Below are 12,932 nucleotides of genomic sequence, written 5' to 3' on the forward strand. Positions count from 1 at the left end.
AAGGGAAAATGAGAGAAAAAGGAGAAGAGAGAGAGAGAGAGAGATATGGCCCATAATAACGAGAAAGACAATATGATTGCGGAGAAAACTTACGCACAAAGGGAACGATCGCATGCGCCTCTGGACATCCAGCTCCCGATTATCAGCAATGAGAACCGTTGAAGAGTGAGAGCTGGATGTGGTCGGCTTGTCTATTTATGCCTCACACACAATACAATTCAATGGTCCCTACAATCTCATTGTTCATTGGACACAGGAATTCCTCTTCGCATTATAACAAAAGGTCATAGGTTGATTCATACAGGTGGGCTGTGACAATTTCCAACTGCTCAGGTGGGTGGGAAACTAGGTTTCCCGCCGCATGGATAAGTAAGTGCAAATAATAGTAAATGGACATAAACTTCTTATGTCCATAACTATTCGCACGAGCGATTAATCTGTTTCAAACCAACACCGGAATATTGCTAATTAAATACTCTTCCGATGGATACTAAACACCACTGTATTACTCCTGTCTGACCCTTCGTATCAAACAAAGAGGGATCTCTCTGTCCATGAACATGCTACATTAACCAAACTTTCAGATTCTATCAAAGGGACCATTATCTACAAAATACATTATATAGTTAAAATATGTTATGAACGAGTCGCCCGCTAGACGCACACAAACTCTACCGTAAATGCGCATACCGTGCGCCTGCGGGTGCCCGCAACAGCGAGTATGCGCACGCACGGGAGAGCGCACGCATGCGCAGCAGGGACACATATGAGGTGCAAATATGGCAGTGTGCATCGTGATATTTTTCTGACTTTGACAAACCCAATAAAGAGGCTTATGCCTCTGTGCTCGTCGGCGACGATATAACAACCACAACGCAATAATACGTTTGCGATCCATGTGATAATGCTGCTCAGTCACACACACACTGTGAAATGCTGCTGCTGCTGCTGCTGCACATGCCTACTTCATCCCAATTTAGAACCACAGCATTAAAACCGGCTAAAAGCTGTTGCATGTGAAAGGCTCAGCCGGCCGGCAAAAAACCGGACAGCTTTTGTCCGGCTTATTGCCGTCCGGCCAAAACCGGGTAGTGTGTTACAGCCCTTAGGCAAGTAAAAGGGTGTGGGCCCTGCAGCTCTACCTGTAGTTCGCATTGTGCGTTGGAAGGCACAAAGTAAGCAGACGGGAGAAGTCAGGATAGTGCGCAAGGGCATAGAAGGGAGCGGCTCAAGAAAAGAGAAGTGGAAACAGACAGCAAACTAGGCTGGAGAGAGACCTGAGACAAAGAGATCTGAATTATACGAGAGCCGACCAGGGGAAACACAAATTATGCAGTCAAGTTTCCCACATTTGGAGAAATCACAGGAGCAGCACACCCAGAGTGCAATGGGTGAGCCTTGCCCTGGGAGAAGCACCTTCATGATCATAGTATCTCACGTGGCAGGTAAGCAGGAGTTGGGCAAGAGCTGAGGAGGGTCGCTGCTCGGGCACCCCCCTGTCAAGTGAAGGAGATCCAACTGAGGCAGCACAAGAGAACTCTCGAAAGAAGAACAAAGCTAGAGGAAGATCTGAGACAAAGAAATCTGGCTTTTACCAGAGCTGACCAGAGGAAAGCACAAACACAGTCCCCCACTACCACAAATAATGCAGTCGAGTTTCCCACATTTGGGGAAATCACAGGGGTCAGCATACCCAGAATGCAATGTATGAACCTCACCCTGGGAGAACAATCTTCATGACCATGGTATCTCCTATGCAAAATAAGTATGATTTGGGATAGGGCTGGGGAGGGCCGCTGCTCAGGCACATCTCTGTCAAGTAAAGGAGATTCAACTGAGGCAGCACAAGGGAACTCTCATCTGGGGACAATAACTGCAGGTAGAACACATATTTTCAGATGAACATGGGAGGGCAGAAGGCTGCCTAATACTGAAGCACCCCCAAACAACAAACCAAATGCAACAACTAGTACAAGCATTCCTGGGGGAAGGCCTGCAGCAGATGGATTTGCATATGGTGATGTCAGCCAAGCAGTGGGCCAAAGTTGGCTGGAACCCTCATCTGCATATGAAAAGAGAAAAGGGGTATGCTGGGCATGGCGGCCTTTTGCGGCGCTTGGATGACCCCTAGTTCGCATTAAACACCCCCACCCTCCTTCGGTGTGGGGCTCATGTTGGCCATGCCCCAGCCCCTGAAGCATTCAAGCTGATTTCTTGCAGCAGCTGGGCACTGTAACAGCTCCAGAGCTGCTCTGTAAGGCAACTAAAAGGGTGTGGGCCCTGCAGCACTACCTGTAGTTCGCATTGTGCGTTGGAAGGCACAAAGTACGCAGACGGGAGAAGTCAGGATAGTGCGCAAGGGCATAGAAGGGAGCAGCTCAAGAAAAGAGAAGTGGAAACAGACAGCAAACTAGGCTGGAGAGAGACCTGAGACAAAGAGATCTGAATTCTACGAGAGCCGACCAGGGGAAACACAAATTATGCAGTCAACTTTCCCACATTTGGGGAAATCGCAGGAGCAGCACACCCAGAGTGCAATGGATGAGCCTTGCCCTGGGAGAAGCACCTTCATGATCATCCAAGCGCCGCAAAAGGCCGCCATGCCCTGCATACCCCTTTTCTCTTTTCATATGCAGATGAGGGTTCCAGCCAACTTTGGCCCACTGCTTGGCTGACATCACCGTATGCAAATCCATCTTCTGCAGACCTTCCCCGAGGAATGCTTGCACTAGTTGATGCATTTGGTTTGTTGTTTTGGGGGTGCTTCAGTATTAGGCAGCATTCTGCCCTCCCATGTTCATCTGAAAATATGTGTTCTCCCTGCAGTTGTTGTCCCCAGATGAGAGTTCCCTTGTGCTGCCTCAGTTGAATCTCCTTTACTTGACAAGGGAGGCATTTTGGATTTTTTCTTTGGGTACCCTTACACCTGATGGTCTGAATGAGAGCATCGAACTTAACAACATTGGCAGTCTCTGAAGATTTTATCTATTGATTTACCTAATATATTATTTATTGAATATCCATTTATTGTATGTTTAATAAATAAACAAAATTATTAGAAGTAGCTATTTTGGGAACAGCTTTCCTCTTAGGATGAAACTGTATAATCCTGTTGTGTGTGTTCCTTTAAAGTTCTTTAGTAAAATCCACTAGTAATGATGAACATCAGATTTCTTCCTCCATCCTCTTTTTACACTTTCTCTTGGTTCTATATATATATATTTTTATTTTTATTTTTTTCCCCTCCTTCTCCCAAAAGGCCCCCCTCCCTTCCCCCCCCCTCCCTGTTTTAAATTTTAAAATCTTTAAATCTTTAAATCTTCGAATCCTTAAATTGTCTGTTTAATATTTATTTTTTATTCAATTCTTTTTGTTGTTTAAGCAGCAATGTAATTATTCCAGGGGTTAAAATAATGAAATATAGAAATAATATTAACAAAAATTAAAGGTAAAAATGAATTGATAGAATGATCCCATTAAAAGTAAATAAATAATATGGATGTTAAGCTGAGCCGGTTGGATTCTAACATGGGACTCGCTGCATAGAGTGCAGGTGATGTTTCCCCTGCGCCACAAGAGCAGCTTTAGTAGTGGCCTGGATTTATGTTACCCTAAAAGGTTTTATATAAGTAAATGGGGATCCTTAGTGCTGAGTCTCTGAATTATGTATATGTGATTATAGATATGAGGTATTGATTGAAAGATTAGAGGTTAATCTGTATATAGATTATATATTTTCTGTTATTTTTTAAACCACCTTGTTGCTTATTTTATTATTATTTTTAATCACCATGTTGCTTATTTTTATATTATGAAATGCCTTTATATGTGCAATTGCTATTAGAAAGTTGTTCCATATATGAGTCATTACATGTATGCATCCAATTAGTATATGTATGTATCCAATCAACTAATTAGTAATGCTATTGGTCCGGTGCATTTTAAAAAGAGCCTGCTAGGCTGCTGATGTATCCTCTGACGAAACCGCTCTTGGATAACAGCGGAGAAACGCGTAAGGAAGGTGACTACCGGACACTCTGATTGCTGAGATATAAGCCCGTTCATGAACGAGGTACATCACGGCGGACGTCTGATGCAAAGACAGCGGTGAAGGGGAAAAAGCAATTTGAGAGCGAGCAAAAGGAGGTCTCTACCCCACGGCAGGGAGGAATATCCCGACCGCAAGTGCCAATAAGATCCAGCCACGGTTAACGGGGGTCGTAGCATACCGCTGTGTTTCACCAACCATCACAGCGCTCTCCCCCTGTTTTCTTTCATTACTCACGTGAATTACATATGAACTTTAACTGCAGTAAATAAGAGGCGTTGGTTACAACTGTTGCTGTTCATCCACAAGAAGGAATTTAATGTATCAATTACAATTGGAAAGTAACGATTAAATTACAACAGCTGTATCCAGGAGGATTTTTTGGACACTTTAATAGACATTCCGTTGTCATCAAGGGCAATATGAAATAGATACTGATTACATTTAGATATGGATAGTGGTGCCTATATATGTTGACTCCATTGTATTTTATTGAATGTAGGTTTCTTCTGTCTATATATATTTTTTAAAAATAAAGAGCTTGTATATTTTATTTTTTGCGCTCCCTTGATAACAAGTGTGATTATCTTTAAAATTTGGTTTATTATTGGTAGAACAGTACTACCTATGGGAGCAGCATTTTATAATATATGGTGAAAATTAATAGATGTATAAAGATGAAATAAGCAACAAATTGGTGAAATAGATAAGTTTTGATAGGAGCGCTGGGTTCTATATATATATATTGACATTTGGTTATATATATGTATAGACTTTATAAATTCTTGACAGAGATGTGCCTGAGCAGCGGCCCTCCCCAGCCCTATCCCAAATCATACTTATTTTGCATAGGAGATACCATGGTCATGAAGATTGTTCTCCCAGGGTGAGGCTCATTCATTGCATTCTGTGTATGCTGATCCCTGTGATTTCCCCAAATGTGGGAAACTGGACTGCATTATTTGTGGTAGTGAGGGACTGTGTTTGTGCTTTCCTCTGGTCAGCTCTGGTAAAAGTCAGATTTCTTTGTCTCAGATCTTCCTCTAGCCTTGTTCTTCTTTCGAGAGTTCCCTTGTGCTGCCTCTGTTGGATCTCCTTCACTTGACAGGGGGGTGCCCGAGCAGCGACCCTCCCCAGCTCTAGCCCAACTCCTACTTACCTGCCAGGTGAGATACTATGATCATGAAGGTGCTTCTCCCAGGGTAAGGCTCACCCATTGCACTCTGGGTGTGCTGCTCCTGCGGTTTTCCCAAATGTTGGACACTTGACTGCATAATTTGTGTTTCCCCTGGTCGGCTCTCGTATAATTCAGATCTCTTTGTCTCAGGTCTCTCTCCAGCCTAGTTTGCTGTCTGTTTCCACTGCTCTTTTCTTGAGCCGCTCCCTTCTATGCCCTTGCGCACTATCCTGACTTCTCCCGTCTGCTTACTTTGTGCCTTCCAATGCACAATGCAAACTACAGGTAGTGTTGCAGGGCCCATGCCCTTTTACTTGCCTTACAGAGCAGCTCTGGAGCTGTTACAGTGCCCAGCTGCTGCAAGAAATCAGCTTGAATGCTTCAGGGGTTGGGGCATAGCCAACATGAGCCCCACACCGAAGGAGGGTGGAGGTGTTTAATGCGAACTAGGGGTCATCCAAGCGCCGCAAAAGGCCGCCATGCCCTGCACGCCCCTTTTCTCTTTTCATATGCAGACGAGGGTTGAAGCCAACTTTGACCCACTGCTTGGATGACATCACCATATGCAAATCCATCTGCTGCATGCCTTCCCCCGGGAATGCTTGCACTAGTTGTTGCATTTGGTTTGTTGTTTGGGGGTGCTTCAGTATTTGGCAACCTTCTGCCCTACCATGTTCATCTGAAAATATGTGTTCTACCTGCAGTTGTTGTCCCCAGATGAGAGTTCCCTTGTGCTGCCTCAGTTGAATCTCCTTTACTTGACAGAGATGTGCCTGAGCAGCGGCCCTCCCCAGCCCTATCCCAAATCATACTTATTTTGCATAGGAGATACCATTTTCATGAAGATTGTTCTCCCAGGGTGAGGTTCATTCATTGCATTCTGGGTATGCTGACCCCTGTGATTTCCCCAAATGTGGGAAACTCGACTGCATTATTTGTGGTAGTGGGGGACTGTGTTTGTGCTTTCCTCTGGTCAGCTCTGGTAAAAGTCAGATTTATTTGTCTCAGATCTTCCTCTAGCCTTGTTCTTCTTTCGAGAGTTTCCTTGTGCTGCCTCAGTTGGATCTCCTTCACTTGACAGGGGGGTGCCCGAGCAGCGACCCTCCCCAGCTCTATCCCAAATCCTACTTACCTGCCAGGTGAGATACTATGATCATGAAGGTGCGTCTCCCAGGGCAAGGCTCTCCCATTGCACTCTGGGTGTGCTGCTCCTGCGATTTCCCCAAATGTGGGAAACTTGACTGCATAATTTGTGTTTCCCCTGGTCGGCTTTCGTATAATTCAGATCTCTTTGTCTCAGGTCTCTCTCCAGCCTAGTTTGCTGTCTGTTTCCACTTCTCTTTTCTTGAGCCGCTCCCTTCTATGCCCTTGCGCACTATCCTGACTTCTCCCGTCTGCTTACTTTGTGCCTTCCAACGCACAAAGGCTTGAATGGCCTTTTGCTGCTCCTCCATCCTCTGAAGCATATAGAGGGTTGAATTCCACCTCGTTACCACCTCTTGCTTCAGAGGATGGCAGGGCAGGTTCAGGAATGTTTGGTGGTGCTCCAGTCTTTGGCACGCGGTGGCTGAATGCAGAAAGTGGCCCGCAATTCTTCGGGCCACCGACAGCATCTCTTGCACGCCCCTGTCGTTTTTTTAAATAATTCTGCACCACCAAATTCAATGTATGTGCAAAACATGGGACGTGCTGGAATTTGCCCAGATGTAATGCACGCACCATATTGGTGGCATTGTCCGATGTCACAAATCCCCAGGAGAGTCCAATTGGGGTAAGCCATTCTGCGATGATGTTCCTCAGTTTCCGTAAGAGGTTGTCAGCTGTGTGCCTCTTATGGAAAGCGGTGATACAAAGCGTAGTCTGCCTAGGAACGAGTTGACATTTGCGAGATGCTGCTACTGGGGCCGCCGCTGCTGTTCTTGCTGCGGGAGGCAATACATCTACCCAGTGGGCTGTCACAGTCATATAGTCCTGAGTCTGCCCTGCTCCACTTAACCACGGACATGTGGACTAGTGGACCTTGGGTACAACTGCATTTTTTAGGACACTGGTGACTCTTTTTCTGAGGTCTGTGTACATTTTCGGTATCGCCTGCCTAGAGAAATGGAACCTAGATGGCATTTGGTACCGGGGACACAGTACCTCAATCAAGTCTCTAGTTGCCTCTGAATTAACGATGGATACCGGAACCACGTTTCTCACCACCCAGGCTGACAAGACCTGAGTTATCCGCTTTGCAGCAGGATGACTGCTGTGATATTTCATCTTCCTCGCAAAGGACTGTTGGACAGTCAATTGCCTACTGGAAGTAGTACAAGTGGTCTTCCAACTTCCCCTCTGGGATGACGATCGACTCCCAGCAGCAACAACAGCAGCGCCAGCAGCAGTAGGCGTTACACTCAAGGATGCATCGGAGGAATCCCAGGCAGGAGAGGATTCGTCAGACTTGCCAGTGACATGGCCTGCAGGACTATTGGCTTTCCTGTCTAAGGAGGAAATTGACACTAAGGGAGTTGGTGGTGTGGTTTGCAGGAGCTTGGTTACAAGAGGAAGGGATTTAGTGGTCAGTGGACTGCTTCCGCTGTCATCCAAAGTTTTTGAACTTGTCACTGACTTATGATTAATGCGCTGCAGGTGACGTATAAGTGAGGATGTTCTGAGGTGGTTAACGTCCTTACCCCTACTTATTACAGCTTGACAAAGGCAACACACGGCTTGACACCTGTTGTCCGCATTTATGTACAGGATGCATACCTTCATGTCCCCATTTATCCATCTCATCAGGCGTACCTCAGATTTGCGGTACAGGACTGTCATTGCCAATTTCAGACGTTGCTGTTTGGTCTCTCCACGGCCCAGAGAATTTTCACCAAGGTAATGGCGGAAATGATGGTTCTCCTGCGTAAGCAAGGTGTCACAATTATCCCGTACTTGAGCGATCTCATAAAAGCGAGATCAAGAGAGCAGTTGCTGAACAGCGTATCACTTTCACTGAAAGTGTTACAGCAACACGGCTGGATTTTCAATATCCCAAAGTCGCAGTTGGTTTCTACGACTCGTCTGTCTTTCTTGGGCATGATTCTGGACACAGACCAGAAGAGAGTTTATCTCCCGATAGGAAAGGCCAAGGAACTCATGACTCTTGTCAGGAACCTATTGAAACCAAAACTTGTGTCAGTGCATCACTGCACTTGAGTCCTGGGAAAGATGGTGGCATCATACGAAGCCATTCCATTCGGCAGGTTCCATGCGAGGACTTTCCAATGGGACCTACTGGACAAGTGGTCTGGGTCACATTTACAGATGCATTGGTTGATCACCCTGTCCCCCAGGGTCAGGGTATCGATCCTGTGGTGGCTGCAGAGTGCTCACCTTCTCGAGTGACGCAGATTCGGCATTCAGGACTGGATCCTGGTGACCACAGAGGCAAGCCTCCAAGGTTGGGGAGCAGTCACACAGGGAAGAAATATCCAAGGTCTTTGGTCAAGTCAAGAGACTTGTCTTCACATCAACATCCTGAAACTAGAGGCCATATACAATGCTCCGTCATGCGGAGACCTTACTTCGGGACCAACCGGTTCTGATCCAGTCAGACAACGTCACCGCAGTGGCTCATGTAAACCGCCAAGGCGGCACAAGGAGCAGAGTGGCGATGGCACAAGCCACAAGAATTCTTCGCTGGGTGGAGAATCACGCAAGCGCACTGTCAGCAGTGTTCATTCTGGGAGTGGACAACTGGGAAGCAGACTTCCTCAGCAGACACGACCTACATCCGGGAGAGTGGGGACTTCATCAGGAAGTCTTTGCACAGATTACAAGTCGGTGGGAACTGCCACAGATAGACATGATGGCATCCCGGCTCAACAAAAAGCTACAGAGGTATTGCGCAAGGTCAAGAGACCCTCAGGCAGTAGCTGTAGACACCCTAGTGACACCGTGGGTGTTCCGGCCGGTCTATGTATTTCCTCCTCTTCCTCTCATATCCAAGGTGTTAAGGATAATAAGACAAAGAGGAGTGAGAACTATCCTCATTGTTCCAGATTGGCCACGGAGGACCTGGTATCCGGATCTGCAGGAAATGCTCACAGAAGATCCGTGGCCTCTTCCTCTAAGACAGGACCTGTTGCATCAGGGGCCCTGTCTGTTCCAAGACTTACCGCAGCTGCGTTTGACGGCATGGCGGTTGAATGCCGGATCCTAGCAGTGAAAGGCACTCCGGTTGAGGTCATCCCTACGCTGATAAAGACTAGGAAGGATGTAACGTCAAAACATTACACCGAATATGGCGAAATTATATTTCTTGGTGTGAGGCCAGGAATGCTCCTACGGAAGAATTCCATCTGGGCCGTTTCCTTCACTTCCTACAAACTGGAGTGAATTTGGGCCTAGAATTAGGCTCTATTAAGGTCCAGATTTCGGCCTCATCCATTTTCTTTCAAAAAGAATTGGTTTCTCTTCCAGAAGTTCAGACTTTTGTAAAAGGAGTGCTGCATATTCAGCCTCCTTTTGTGCCTCCGGTGGCACCTTGGGACCTTAACGTGGTGTTAAGTTTTCTAAACTCACACTGGTTTGAACAACTTAAAACGGTGGAGTTAAAATATCTCACATGGAAGGTGGTCATGTTATTAGCCTTGGCTTCGGCTAGGCGAGTGTCGGAATTAGCGGCTTTGTCACATAAAAGCCCATATTTGGTGTACCATGTGGATAGAGCGGAATTGCGGACCCGTCCTCAATTCCTACCAAAAGTGGTCTCATCTTTTCATATGAACCAACCTATTGTGGTGCCTTTGGCTACGCGTGACTTGGAGGATTCCGAGTTACTTGATGTGGTTAGGGCTTTGAAAATTTACGTAGCCAGGACGGCTAGAGTCAGGAAAACTGAAGCGCTGTTTGTCCTGTATGCAACCAACAAGATTGGTGCCCCTGCTTCAAAGCAGGCTATTGCTCGCCGGATTTGTAACACGATTCAGCAAGCGCATTCTATGGCTGGATTGCAGTTACTGAAATCGGTCAAGGCCCATTCCACGAGGAAAGTGGGCTCTTCTTGGGCGGCTGCCCGAGGGGTCTCGGCACTACAGCTGTGTCGAGCTGCTACTTTGTCAGGTTCAAACACCTTTTCAAAATACTATAAGTTTGATACCCTGGCTGAGGAGGAACTCATGTTTGCTCAATCGGTGCTGCAGAGTCATCCGCACTCTCCCGCCCGTTTTGGAGCTTTGGTAAAATCCCCATGGTCCTTACGGAGTCCCCAGCATCCTCTAGGACGTTAGAGAAAATAAGATTTTAAACCTACCGGTAAATCTTTTTCTCGTAGTTCGTAGAGGATGCTGGGCGCCCGTCCCAAGTGCGGACTACTTCTGCAATACTTGTATATAGTTATTGCTTCAATAAGGGTTATGTTATAGTTGCATCGGTCCTGCACTGATGCTACAGTATGTTGTTTTTTCGTACTCATAACTGGGTAGTTTATCACAAGTTATACGGTGTGATTGGTGTGGCTGGTATGAATCTTGCCCTGGATTAACAAAATCCTTTCCTCATACTGTCAGTCTCCTCTGGGCACAGTTTCTCTAACTGTGGCATAGAGGGGCATAGAGGGAGGAGCCAGTGCACACCCAGAACTAAAGTCTTTCTTAAAGTGCCCATGTCTCCTGCGGAGCCCGTCTATCCCCATGGTCCTTACGGAGTCCCCAGCATCCTCTACGGACTACGAGAAAAAGATTTACCGGTAGGTTTAAAATCTTATTTTCTACTTTATTATTTTCTATCCTAGTTTATTACGACCAACTTTCATCCAAGGAGTTTGATATTCTACTACCTGCGTGCAATTTAAATTGCTTAAATTGTTTATATGGTTGATTTGTCCTTCACAATCCATAATCTGCAACTTGGATGTACTTGTGTCATTGAAAATCTTATAATAAAAATGTTTATATATTGAAAAAAAAAGTTATAAGACATATGCCTACCTACTAAATGGGGTAAAATTAGGGGATTCTGTACTGGAAAAGGACTTAGGTGTCCTCATAGATAGCAAGCTAAGCAGTAGTACCCAAAGTAGGACTGCAGCAAAGAAGGCTAATAAGATATTAGCATGCATAAAACGGGGTATTGATGCTAGGGACGAGAGTATTATACTCCCGTTATATAAATCACTAGTGAGGCCACACCTTGAATACTGTGTACAGTTCTGGGCACCGTACTACAAAAAGGATATCCTGGAGCTTGAAAAGGTACAGAGGAGGGTGACCAAACTAATTAAGGGCATGGAGATGATGGAATACAAGGAAAGGCTTGAAAGACTAGGCATGTTTACATTGGAAAAGCGGAGACTAAGAGGGGATATGATCAACATCTACAAATATGTAAGGGGACAATACACAGAGCTTGCGCTGGACCTGTTTCTGGTTAGATCAACACAGAGGACTCGTGGACACTCGCTCAGTTTTTGTAAGATGTTTCTTCCATCAACCAACGAAGAAACACATTGGTACTTTCCCATGATGAGTGAGTGCTTCAGGATCTCTTGCACTTACATGTGCAGCAGAGTACAGCAATGGAAGCATGCTGGGCCCATAACCCAGAGGTAGGCAGATTGAAACTATCCTTTGCTATATGCATTTTTTTTGTTAATTAAAGTAATCCAAAACTGGGATTGATATTTTGGCTCTTTTATTTTTACTTAAAGTACAATAACTTTTACCATTTTAATTTGTTTTGATAGTATATTGACAGTATTGTTTTCTTTCAAAAATCCACTTAATTTTCTTTACCCTATTATTAAAATGGTAATTGACAAAAACAAACTACATTGTCACCAGAAGAGCAATACAAAATGTACAAGTGATATATTAAAATCATCTTTCCAGCTTGAATTTCAATGATGCATTGGGGCAACGATTTTGTGAGAAACATCTTCACCCTTAAATAAAGATTTTCTTAATTCCTTACCTGTGTGCTAATTAGATATCACCTTGTTTTCACATTAAACAGACTTCCACATGAGAAAGCAGCAAGGATGCAGTGGCGTTAATGTTTCCTGGTGTCAACCTGTATTATTTCAGTAGACATTGAAATGAGGATGCATCTTGCTGCCTTTCCAATGAAGCAAGTTTAATTTAGTAATAGGTGAAAAACCATCCCTACAAAGGTATTAATCAGAGACTTGGTTTTGTGGACACTTTTCAGAGAACAAATTTGTTAGCATAAAAATAAAGCCAGAAAATGAAGAGCTGTTTAATCACTCAATTGTATTTTTTTGCCAGCATATTTTTTTTATCTGCAACCCACTGCTAAATTGTGCTTCCTAGCTGTTTTTTTATAAAATCACTGAATCAAATCTAACTCTGATTACATCAGAGAAGGCCAGGTACCCTACACAATAAGAGGGGGTTTGAAATTTTGACTTGTCTACTTAAATATCACCAAAATCTGATCACAAGGTCAATTACATTCCTGGGTCGGATTGAACCACCAACCTTTTGGTTAATAGCCTTACACACTAACCAATTGCGCCACAGAGACACTTTGCAAAAGTACATACTGACAAAGGCTAATAAGCATTCATCTAGAACGTTTCCTAGAAAAACTTTAAAAAGTCAATAATCTGGAGAGTTTTTGTAAGATGTTTCTTCCATCAACCAACGAAGAAACACATTGGTACTTTCCCATGATGAGTGAGTGCTTCAGGATCTCTTGCACTTACAT

General features: G+C 44.8%; 6 non-coding genes across 6 annotated transcripts; 4 read left to right on the forward strand and 2 right to left on the reverse strand.

The window, feature by feature from the left end:
• Nucleotides 1-1,290: 1,290 nt before the first annotated feature.
• LOC135040504 (U1 spliceosomal RNA) lies at nucleotides 1,291-1,453 on the reverse strand. Its single transcript, XR_010234403.1, has one exon. It is a non-coding gene; the product is annotated as a U1 spliceosomal RNA (small nuclear RNA).
• Nucleotides 1,454-1,605: 152 nt separating this feature from the next.
• Nucleotides 1,606-1,769, reverse strand: LOC135040435 (U1 spliceosomal RNA). Its single transcript, XR_010234336.1, has one exon. It is a non-coding gene; the product is annotated as a U1 spliceosomal RNA (small nuclear RNA).
• A 3,114-nt stretch (nucleotides 1,770-4,883) lies between these two features.
• On the forward strand, nucleotides 4,884-5,047 carry LOC135040457 (U1 spliceosomal RNA). The gene has a single exon (XR_010234358.1). It is a non-coding gene; the product is annotated as a U1 spliceosomal RNA (small nuclear RNA).
• Nucleotides 5,048-5,199: 152 nt separating this feature from the next.
• On the forward strand, nucleotides 5,200-5,362 carry LOC135040496 (U1 spliceosomal RNA). Its single transcript, XR_010234396.1, has one exon. It is a non-coding gene; the product is annotated as a U1 spliceosomal RNA (small nuclear RNA).
• A 671-nt stretch (nucleotides 5,363-6,033) lies between these two features.
• On the forward strand, nucleotides 6,034-6,197 carry LOC135040443 (U1 spliceosomal RNA). Its single transcript, XR_010234344.1, has one exon. It is a non-coding gene; the product is annotated as a U1 spliceosomal RNA (small nuclear RNA).
• Nucleotides 6,198-6,349: 152 nt separating this feature from the next.
• Nucleotides 6,350-6,512, forward strand: LOC135040468 (U1 spliceosomal RNA). The gene has a single exon (XR_010234368.1). It is a non-coding gene; the product is annotated as a U1 spliceosomal RNA (small nuclear RNA).
• Nucleotides 6,513-12,932: the final 6,420 nt, after the last annotated feature.

The sequence above is a fragment of the Pseudophryne corroboree genome, unplaced genomic scaffold, assembly GCF_028390025.1.
Source record: "Pseudophryne corroboree isolate aPseCor3 unplaced genomic scaffold, aPseCor3.hap2 scaffold_74, whole genome shotgun sequence".
Taxonomy (NCBI): Eukaryota; Metazoa; Chordata; class Amphibia; order Anura; family Myobatrachidae; genus Pseudophryne; species Pseudophryne corroboree.